The following is a 10,552-nucleotide window of genomic DNA, read 5'->3' as shown; positions in this document are numbered from 1 at the left end:
TGGAAGAGAGAGAGAGAGAGAGAGAGAGAGAGAGAGAGAGAGAGAGAGAGAGAGAGAGAGAGAGAGAGGGAGGGAGAGGGAGAGAGAGAGGGCGAAAGAGTGACAGAGAGAGCGAGATAGAGGCACAGAGAGAGATACAGAGAGTGAGTAAGAGAGAGAGACAGAGACAGGGAAGGGACAGAGAGAAAAAGAGACAGACAGACAGACAGTCAGACAGACAGAGAAGAAGGTTGGCCTACTCGGACATACGTTTTCTTTTGTTCCTGTAATGAAATCAAGACAAAAAGAACTTACGAAGTGTAGAAGTTCCAGTGCGTTGGTTCACTCGTCCTTTAGTTTGCTAAATTAGGCCTATATAACAGGGATCCGCACGTTGTTGATCCTTGCAGCAGACCCCGCGTCATTTCTCATCATGTAAAACCGACTGCTGTCTCTGTCTGCCAATGGCTTGTTGCTTGATTTATAATCGCTCTGTTACAGGTAGTGTGCACACGTTCACACGTCTGGCGGCGTTTATATCTGGACACAACTAATGAGTGTAGGTCACCCGTGCAATCTTTCACCACGATGCTATCACTTTGTTGTTCTTCGCCTGTCACTTTTTTCTTACTTTCATTTCACGTGACGTGATTCGGAAAAACGACATAGATCTAGCATTCAACGGGCAGTTATAATATTTAATTATGTTTATCCACAGAGTCCGGTCCCGAATAGTGTAACTCTCTCCAACAGACTGAACACTTGATCAGGGTCTTGTCTTTAAGAATTCCAAGCTTCCAGATAATGCCAAAGACCTAAAAACAGGTTTTATCTATGCCAAGGCTGTGCAGGAGAAGTACGGGCCATCAAGACGCAACAGCAGTACGCATACAGCCATTGCACAGCGCGTCCTTTAGCGTAGGCCTAGTTAAAATCAAAACTGGAAGGGCTTTCGGGCGAGTGTGTTGAACAGTTGGGCTGTCTATCCGACTGGCATGTTTTTATCAGTGAAACGACACCGGAATATCACACATGACGCCCCAGCGACCTGTTGTCACTAACTAGGCCAGCCAGCCCCTCAGCCTTCGGGTCGACGCCGTGGTGGCCTCAAGAATTCGTCGCTTGCTAGCTAGTTAAGTAACGGGAAGCCCTCTCTTTATCGCCGTTCGCGCGACCACCACTAGCTGAAAGAAAACTTATAGCGCAACGTTCAGCGCGGGCGAGGGAGCTCGTTAAAGAAGCGATCGATCGAAAAAAGATGCTGCGGCAGAGAGCGGGGTGTGTTGTTGTCGCAGTTGCGGAGGCAGAACAATACCCCAGGCCAGCATAACAAATATCTCAGACTTACGTATTCATAACATTATGAATTATCCGATCCGTGCGTCGTGTGTCCGTCGCGCATGCAAGATCTTGTGCAATGCGGCGGGTAGTGACTGCCTGCCTGCTTGCTTGCCTGGAGGGTGGGTGCCTGCCTGCCACTGGTTGATTCAATCCCTCCCTTTTACCCGCCGTCTGTCCTGCTCGTTGTTGTTGTTGTTGATCTGAGTGTATGTGTGTGTGTGTGTGTGTGTGTGTGTGTGTGTGTGTGTGTGTGTGTGTGTGTTGTGGGGGTGTAGTAATAAACACCATCTCCGCCAAACACAACAAGACATCTGTCGCACGCACGTCCAGCGAGATGATCTGATCTTACGCTTGTTACTTGGAAGGTCTGGCTGGTATTGTGTATTGTCTATTGTTTGGGGCGGGGGGGGGGGGGGTTTTTGGATTGGTTTCTGAAAAAATGTCCTACTTCTCCTCCCACATCTCTTCCATAGCCTTCTGTTGCCTGGGTTGTAAGTCCGCTAGGCCATCGGTACTGACAGAATTGCTCGCCTCGTGAACACGTGGCCACGAGTTAGACAGACAGCAGCTGATGCTCACTTCGTTTTCTCTTTAATTATAATAATATCCCAGGCCTAGACGCCACCACTACACCCTCCCTCCACCCTCTCAGAATAAGAGAGATGTGAGCGTGGATTCTCACGCGTTTGGAGAAAGTCGTTTTTGTAAGGACACTGTTCAGCTCTACTTTCTTCCTTGGTCTAGGATTTTAAAAGCACGTGCCATGACACGGTGGAATCATGCGATCGTCATTTTTTTTGCATAAAGAGTTATTGGTATCATCTTAAAGCCTGTTCAATTGTCTTGCTTTCGATGTAATAATTGTCGATCTATCTTCAATAGAAATCGATATATTTGCTTTTGAAGGAGGTAGTGGTCACCTGGTTTCAGAGGTAAAATAAGAGAGAAAATGGCCACCAAAGTTTGGTGACTTCCAAAGATTGAGAATCCTTAGAAACTGTAAATTTACTTATTTTGTTTCTTTGTTCATCATTTTTCAGTAAAGCCACACAGCAATGTGTTTTTAAATGAACATAAAAGGTGTTGAGCCGAAAAATAAAAATTCGATCAAAATTATCAAATGGGAAGAAACATGCTGTTACCTTCGAATTCATTATTTTGACGAGCACCTGATTTCACCACGACGCCTCACATTTGTTTCAATGAATGTGTTGATGCTGGTAGTTGCAAGACCATTCCAGACCCAACTAGGTGATCCAATTGCTATTTCCATCCGTTGGTTGTTGTTTTTTTCACTTTCCCTGTCACAACATGGTCATGCTTATGTGTGTCAAAGTATATAATATGCCTAATATAATGCAAAGTAGTCTCCAACGCGTGTGTGTATGTGTGTGTGTGTGTGTGTGTGTGTGTGTGTGTGTGTGTGTGTGTGTGTGTGTGTGTGTGTGTGGGCGTGGTTGCGAGTGTTTGTGTAGTGGGGCGGTGGAGAGGGGTTTGGGTAACGACCCCTTGTGTAGGCAGCGCTAATTGCCCTGTTGTATTATTTAGTTATTTTGATGCTTTCCAGCACACATTCCAATAAATGATTAATGGGCCTCCCTTCGTCTCAAAACAGTTATCAAACGCGTAAGCAAATGAACAAGTCTTAGTAAAAAAACAAACAAAATGTCGCTTGAACAAGTGGATTCTTGTAATGTGGTTGGTTGTTGTTGTTGATTTTTTTTCCCTCTCGTTGTTGTGTACTTTGAGTGAATGAGTGAATGTTGTGAGCCTTGGAATGTGTCGCCTAGAGCTATGACACTCTTCCTATCCTTCTGCATTAAAATAAAATGGTTTCTTCACTTTTTATTGTTTGGTTAAAATATATGCTTACTATCTTTTGGAAACAGTTGTCTCCAAACGGTTTAAAAGCTAGGAGCTTGACTGTGGCAATCATCTGAGGATCGTTTGTTAACTTTTACCGTTTTGTACATATATTAGTAAGTACAGGGTGATAAAAAAACAACAAAAAACAACCCCAACTGTACAACTTGTTTTGTAAATGTCTTCCTCCATATTGAAGTTTTGCGTTTCAGATTTGAACATAGTATTTGGAAGCCAGAAGGAATTTGTCTGATATTCATTTTAGATAAGACCTTTGGCTGATTTTGCTCTCCTTGGCGCATTAAAGAATACAACCCATTTTCAACCTTGTTCCCATTTTCGTAGCTTGACGCACCAGTTGGCATGAGGCCCACCATAAAAAAATTGCAACAATAGCGCGATATTGCATGTTACAGCAATCTAACAAGTCAACAGAAGTGTGCAGATACTATTTTCCCCCAAATGTTGCTTGCTTGCTGAGATCATGGTTAAATTAAGTAAAGGGCAGCGAGAGCTTTTTGTATTGAACATTACCTCTCTACAAACTCACCATTCTTGACATTTTGTAAGTTCTGCACACGACAAGGAAAGAATGCTTGGGTGCCCTAAAGACCTTTGGTGTCATAAGTGAAGAATTTCTGTCAGTTTGGATCTATAGCGAATCAGAACGAAAAATGTCTTTTAAAAATGACCACTTTTGTCGAACACGCACCATGCGCAGCCCTTTAAACGTCACCAGGGTGCAGATTTCAGTAGTCGAGCCCCATGAGCCTGTCCGTAGACGTTCTGCAGCTAGGACTTTCCGGGCTCATTTCCTCGATGACATTAAATTGGTTTAGTGCAAAGCCCATTTTCATCCTGCGGGGTTTGTTAACTCCAAAAATACTGTTTATTGGGTACCCACTCCCTAATATCTATGGAATCCACTTCACACTGAATATGTACAGTGTATGTGGCTTTAAACACTCGTGGTTTAGCAAGTCATTGAATTTGGGCGCCATTGAACAGTTCAAACGAGGCGTTAAAAATGTGGCGAGTCCAAAGGAGGGAATGTAGAGCACTTCTTTTAGTAATTCCAGATTGAAATCGTTAGTTCTTTAAACTTTGTAAAAGAAGTCATATATTGTTTACGTGTTACAGGGATGGAAAATTAAACGTGAAAGAGAAAATAAAGAAAAAGTCAACCAATCTTTTCACGACTTCCTTTACAAGATGTTTTATAAAATGGTGAACTTTGCGTTTTGGGTGCTTTTTTCTTTAAACCATTTCCGTTTTCAAAAAAACTTTCTTCTTCGTGGATTTTATGTCAAACATTCAAATTCCATATGAATGAATTTTGTCTGTTCCAAATTACATTATTCTAGACCACTTTTTGTGCGAGATATTTAGAAAAAAAAGTTGTACAGTTTTTTTGGGGGGATCACCGTGTGTATTATCCATCACAGGTGATGGTAGCGTTTATGTTTTACTGTTTTACGTTTTTGATTATGTGATGCTCACATGTTTGTCTTACTCGCCATTTAAGTTTAATCCCTAGCGCGCCAAAAATGCCGATCACCCTCAGATCAAGAAGATGAGGATAGATGTTCTGCACTCTTTCGACAGCATTAACTCCTTGCGCACGCAGCTGACACATCAGTATGCCAAAATAAAAAAAAATAAAAAGACGAACAGTGAAGTGTTACAGATTCTCTACACAAGACAATCCCTGCAGAATATTAATAAAGTGAAATGAAGAAAAGTACAATATTTTGCCACTTGAAACGACACTAGACCATTGTGAAAGAGACGCTTGTGGAAAAGATGTGGGGCACGAGAGCCAGGATAAGACTAAGAGTAACGTGGATCGATGACATAAAAACATGGACTGGTCTGGGTACAGCAGGATGTGCAAGGGCACTCGCGACCGTGAAGATTGGGAGGGTCATTACATGTCAAACTCTGAGTCAGAGATGACACCTCCAGGTATTCCAGGTACACCAAAGGCAATGCTGCGGCGCATTCAGGACCATTCGTTCATAGTGGATCTTTCGTAGTGAGCTAGTATTTTGTTCTCTGCCTTTTTAAATTTCGGATAAAGTAAACAGAATTTAAAATCTATATACATGTACTGAGTTGCAAAAGTTCTGTCACACCCATTATAGAACGATATTTTTCGGCACAGTGTAAGAATTGCCGTAAAAATTAAAAGTATGACTTGTGTGACTTATGAGACTCGTTGTGCAAGAGCAGACAAAAGAAGTCATAAATGTTGGTTTTGATTTCTCTCGGTCTGCGTTGAAATCAACGCTTCCTACACACATTTGCTTCGAATCACGTAGACAATGTGTAAACATACCTTACACACTATAACATTCTGTACCTTTTAACGGATGGGTAGTTTTTTAACTTGTTTTCCAAATTTAAAAAATTGATGAATTAAAAAAATAAAGCGGCTGTGTCTGTGATGCATTCTTTAATTGCGCTATCTGCTGTTGCAAGACACGTAAATGTGTGCAGAAGAACGATCTAACGCTTGACTAAACGTTTTGACACCACTCCAACTGTCCGAGACAAGCCTAGACGTGGCCAACCAAGGGCGACATCTCGACATCAGAATTGGGTTATTGTCAACACCAAAGTTCGAAACTAAGCGCAGAGACGGCCAGGAACTTTGGGCTGTCTTAAAACACCAATATTAGAAATTTATAAGATAATGAATTTCGTGATTATCGCCCTTAGTGTGAAGCCATTCTTACCATGTTTCATCGAAGTAAGCGCCAAATTTGTTATTTTTAATTTTATTTTATTATTTATTTTTTTTTTTGGGGGGGGGAGGGGGCTCTCGTGGCCTAGAGGTTAAGGTGTTGGCCTCTCATTCAAAGGTCCCGGGTTCGAATCCGGGTAGCGACCGAATTTTTTTTCTCTCTAAAATTGTCTCCTTTCACCTCCTTTCCTGTTCTCGGTCAATGTTCTGTTGTCTACTTTCATTTCCACTTTCTGCCCCCACCCCCTCACCTCCTTTGCCCCCTCCTCTGGGCTCCTGACTCTTTCTGCAGCCTTTCTACTGCTACTCCTTGGCTCCTCCTTACTACTGTCTTTCTGCCACACCCCTGATCTTCTGGTAGGAAAGATCTACACCTAGCCTTCTCGGACAAGGGCGAAAAAACTCGGGGGGCCCGTGTACAAGTTGCGCACGTTAAAGATCCCTTGGTGGTCTAAAATCGACAAGAGTAGGCTTCGGCCGCCACCCGGGCAAAATTGAAAATTTCCTACCAACTGAAAATATTAGGTGTGTCCCGCGCGCTCATATGACCTTATGCAGTTGCGAGCGCCGTAAAACACTTTACAAAAACAAACAAACAAACAAATTTTGGTACAACAACATTGGCGATGAAACTTAAGACGTTGGTAGTGTTCTTTTAAACAATGGTTAAGGTTTTTAATTCGTAGCATTGGTGGAAGAGAAAAGGTGTTTAAAAGAAAAGGATAGAGATTTCACATGTCCAACATTCCCCAAGAGGTCCAAATCGGTGGCCGGAATGACAATGTGATGGTATGGGGTGGAATCTCTGCTTTTTATCGTACAGGTTATTTTTCCCAGCAACCCCAAAGGACGATAGTATTGTGACGAAATTCTTCGTCACGGTGACTACGCTATGGCACGGATGATGGAATGTGCTAACAGGACAAGGCCCGACCACAATGGGCTACAATCAGAGAAAAATCCTTCCAAACTCGTCAAATCGTTGTTCTGGACTAGCCTGCAAGATCAACAAGCCTCAACCCAACAGAATAAGATTACCTTGATTGGAGGATTAGGAACAGGCCGCACTCCGTACAAACTCGTCAGGAACTGAAGGCTGCACTTCACAAGGAATGGCAGGGAATTCTTCCGAGGACCATAAGGTAATTAAAATTCAGTCAATGAACAGATGTTTTGTATCAGTAATTCAAGCTAGAAGTAGAAGGGACCCACACCCACGCCATACTGAGCTAACTTTGATTTGGATTTTGCAAGGGTCAGGGTGAATAAAATCATCTCTCTTGAATAAGGAAAGACATTTATCAATTCTTTTCATGTTATGTTGGCAGCAACTGAATAAAGATCTCGTGTACCAAATTTCTCTAGTCTATGTTGAAAAGTAAATGAGTTATTGTACATTTAGGGTGGGTGTGACTGAACTTTTGCAACACGGTATGGATTTGGAAGTAATCACTGCCCTCGAATTGCAAAGTTCTGTCAGTTCAGTACTCAGCCATGAGAAATTTGACGTAAAGAAATAGAGTTTCACAAAATGTCAAGCTTTTTAAAAAAATGCAAATTCTTTGAATGTCTTGATAATGATTCAGAATAGTCTTACGATTTTGATAGAGCAGATAGAACATTTGGTTTCTGGCATCATGGTCTTAGCAACTCAAAAAGGCCAAAAATGCCAGATAGAACCTTGTAATTGAATTCTAAGCTAGCGTGATGCTTCTTTTGAAAAACATGACAAAACAACACGTGTTCAAGGGTTGTTGAGCGACCAGAGTGTGTTTCCTCTACGGGTTAAAAGTCTCGCCGGGAATTCGGCTTGCTCTATTCTACACTCTGCTCTTTCATCTTGAGATTGGTCTTTACAACTTCCCTCTCCCACGAGTTACAGATATCTGAGTCTCATCTCAGGTTCCACAGCTCATCATTTTTAGGTCATATTGATTTTACAGGCTTCTTTGTACGTGTCTTTTTTAAGGGTCAGTGTATTTTCTGTCTTTCATTGTCTAGTTCTTTACAGAAGGGATCTTTTGATATTTTCATTAAAATAATACCTCCCACTAGGTCTCTTGCCTGAGTCTGTAGTGTCACAGAATTAGGCTCATCGTTGTTGCACGCAGGAGGCATGAGTTCGATTTCCGAGTGGGGAGGTTTATTTTGTCGAGTGTCTCCATCCGTCTTATTGGAGGTTGTATCGAACTCAGTCCAGGTTGGTGACGACTGACAATGGTGAAGCAGCCCTCTTCCCAAATGAATTGAATTGTGTTAATGGTAGTAAAATTCCACCGATCAAGGTGTCTTATTCATCAGAGTGTGTGTTTTATGAAAAATAATGACTATGGGAACTCTTGGTGGAGGGGGGTGTCTTTTTAAAAATCAAAACAACTGTGATGGTTGCCTCGTTTTGCAATGTAAGTTCAAGAACACATTTATAGCATCTCATGTGACAGCCGTTGAGCTTTTTCTGTGAATATATTGTCTTATGTTTCACCCATGTACATCTCAGAGTGCTAAGAACGCACTCTTGATGTGCGTTAATCTCATTACTGGTGTGAATATCCGTTGCACCTTACTTTCTTTGATGGCTTGTTCATGGGCAAGAAAGTGTTGCCCCTTCTGAAAATGAGCTTACTATCAAGTACCTGCTACCTTTTTATAGTGGAGACCAATAAATAATTATTGGAAGTCATTTCCGATGTGTAGCGTTTCATCTCAATGAGTTCTGATCTCAAACACCACTGTAACGTTTCTTTGGTTGACTTGATACAAGCAGAAAACTTTCTCACTGACGAACTGCATGTTTGTTCTTGCAGCTAAATTGGTAGCTGAATCCTATTTGCGGTTTTCACTCAAGTGGGCTCTTCTGCAGCACCTTCTGCCAAATGTAGTATATTAGTAATTCTTTTGTTTATAGCACACGTGGTCAGGTAATGTACGCACAATAAACCTTCTCTATCCTTCATGGAGCCACATTCGGACAGCCGTGACGGCACGCGAGAAAGTTGGTTTTAATAGAGTTTGTTTTCTTGATACCAACATTCACTTTTTTTGCTCTCCTGTAAAAACAATGTTTTATGCATTTGTTTTTTTAATGACGACAGCATGAGGGAAAGAAACTTTGTCCCATGTTATTTGGGAAAACATGCCTCTACAGATGAGAGAATAAAATTCACAAGACGCATCCCCTTTTCACTCCTCTTTAGCTCTCAAACCCATGTAATACCCAGAGCACACTGACAGCCGAATTGATTTGGCTCAGTCGGGGCCAGTCAGATTTCTCTCCTTGAAGGGGCAAAAGCTTCCATTTTGGCACAATTCGATAGAATTCAACTGACTTAGACTGTGACCTTTAAATCAAATACATTTTTTTCCAAGGTCACAAGTCGAGCTGGTCGTAGCCGTCGATGTGAACAAGTCAAGGTTACATTTTTATGCACACGGAATGCGGTAATTAATATTGTAGAATTGGAGAGCCTGCAAAGAAAACCATTGATTTTCCTTATGTCTGTGGGATTCAAGATCCTCTCCACACAGTTGTCACGATATGCTGCAATTGGCGCCATTTGAAGCCACTATTGCGAAGGAAATGACTGTGTTGTGAACGGTAAGTTTTGTGTGCAACAACACCACGCACCGGTCCAAGATTTCTGTTCTATAACTGCTGGGTTGAATTCGTCACAACAAGGGAGGCCGGGTCTAAGCTTATTCGCAGTGCGCACTGGCGCCGCCATTAATCAACACTACCCAACCCGAACCTGCCAATGGGCACCCGGTAAAAGCATGCTCCAGCGAAGATTATTTTTGGCCTTCAAGAACATTGTGGGATGTCTGCTTGAATGAAGTCCCGGGGTGGGGTGGGGTTGGGTGGGGTAGGGATGGGGGCTTCCATTTTCACTCAATGGATTTGAAAAAAGTCATTTGTGATAGACATGATTGTGTATTGTCTTTGAGGGTAATGCAAATCAATGTCTTCTGCTCTTTGCTATAATTGAATTATCCTGTAGCTGACATAGGATAACATATCGCTACCCCAGAATTAAAGTTCTATCTGCTCAGTAGTTAGTTTTGAGAAATGTGTCGTCCAACATTAAGAATTTCACAACATGACAAGCTTTTTTAAATGCAATTCTTTGAATATCTTGACAACCACTCCATATAATCGTACGATTTTGATAGAGTTGAAGAACATTCGGTTTCTGACCTCCTGGTCTTAGTAACTCAAAAGGGCCAAAATGTCCTTTAAAAAAGCCTTGTAATTCTAAAAATATCTAACGCTGGCCTTGATGGCCCGCTCGAAACCCTCACTGTGATGCATATGCCACTAATCTTTTTTATCTTAGAAACTTTTCGGCACCATGTTGACTTGCAATAACTGTTCAGTTTGGCGTAGGAATGAGATTCCAAGTGGTTGTTTTTACCACTGTTGTCCTCCTTGTTCTTGTGTTGTTTTATGATGCCGATGTCCCTAAAGACATCCCCTTCAACAGAACGTAGTCTAAAATACTTCTTGGATCTTTGGACCAAGGGTACATGTGCCCATTCGTGAACATCTCAGCTGGTGGATTAATCCACCTCGACATGTATTTATTTATTTATTTATTTATTTATTTATTTATTTATTTATTTATTTAT

The 10,552-nt window shown here is 41.8% G+C and overlaps 1 protein-coding gene across 1 annotated transcript in view; it reads right to left on the bottom strand.

Moving 5' to 3' along the window:
* The window catches only part of LOC101863310, a gene marked incomplete in the record, with an annotated part of 84,742 nt that extends 83,027 nt beyond the window's left edge, over positions 1-1,715 (bottom strand). Inside the window, 1 exon segment of the mRNA XM_013079794.2 lies at positions 295-1,715.
* Between the last annotated feature and the right edge of the window lie 8,837 nt (positions 1,716-10,552).

This window comes from Aplysia californica, unplaced genomic scaffold (genome assembly GCF_000002075.1).
Source record: "Aplysia californica isolate F4 #8 unplaced genomic scaffold, AplCal3.0 scaffold00004, whole genome shotgun sequence".
In the NCBI taxonomy this organism is placed as follows: domain Eukaryota; kingdom Metazoa; phylum Mollusca; class Gastropoda; order Aplysiida; family Aplysiidae; genus Aplysia; species Aplysia californica.
This window is presented reverse-complemented; position numbering and strand designations above follow the sequence as displayed.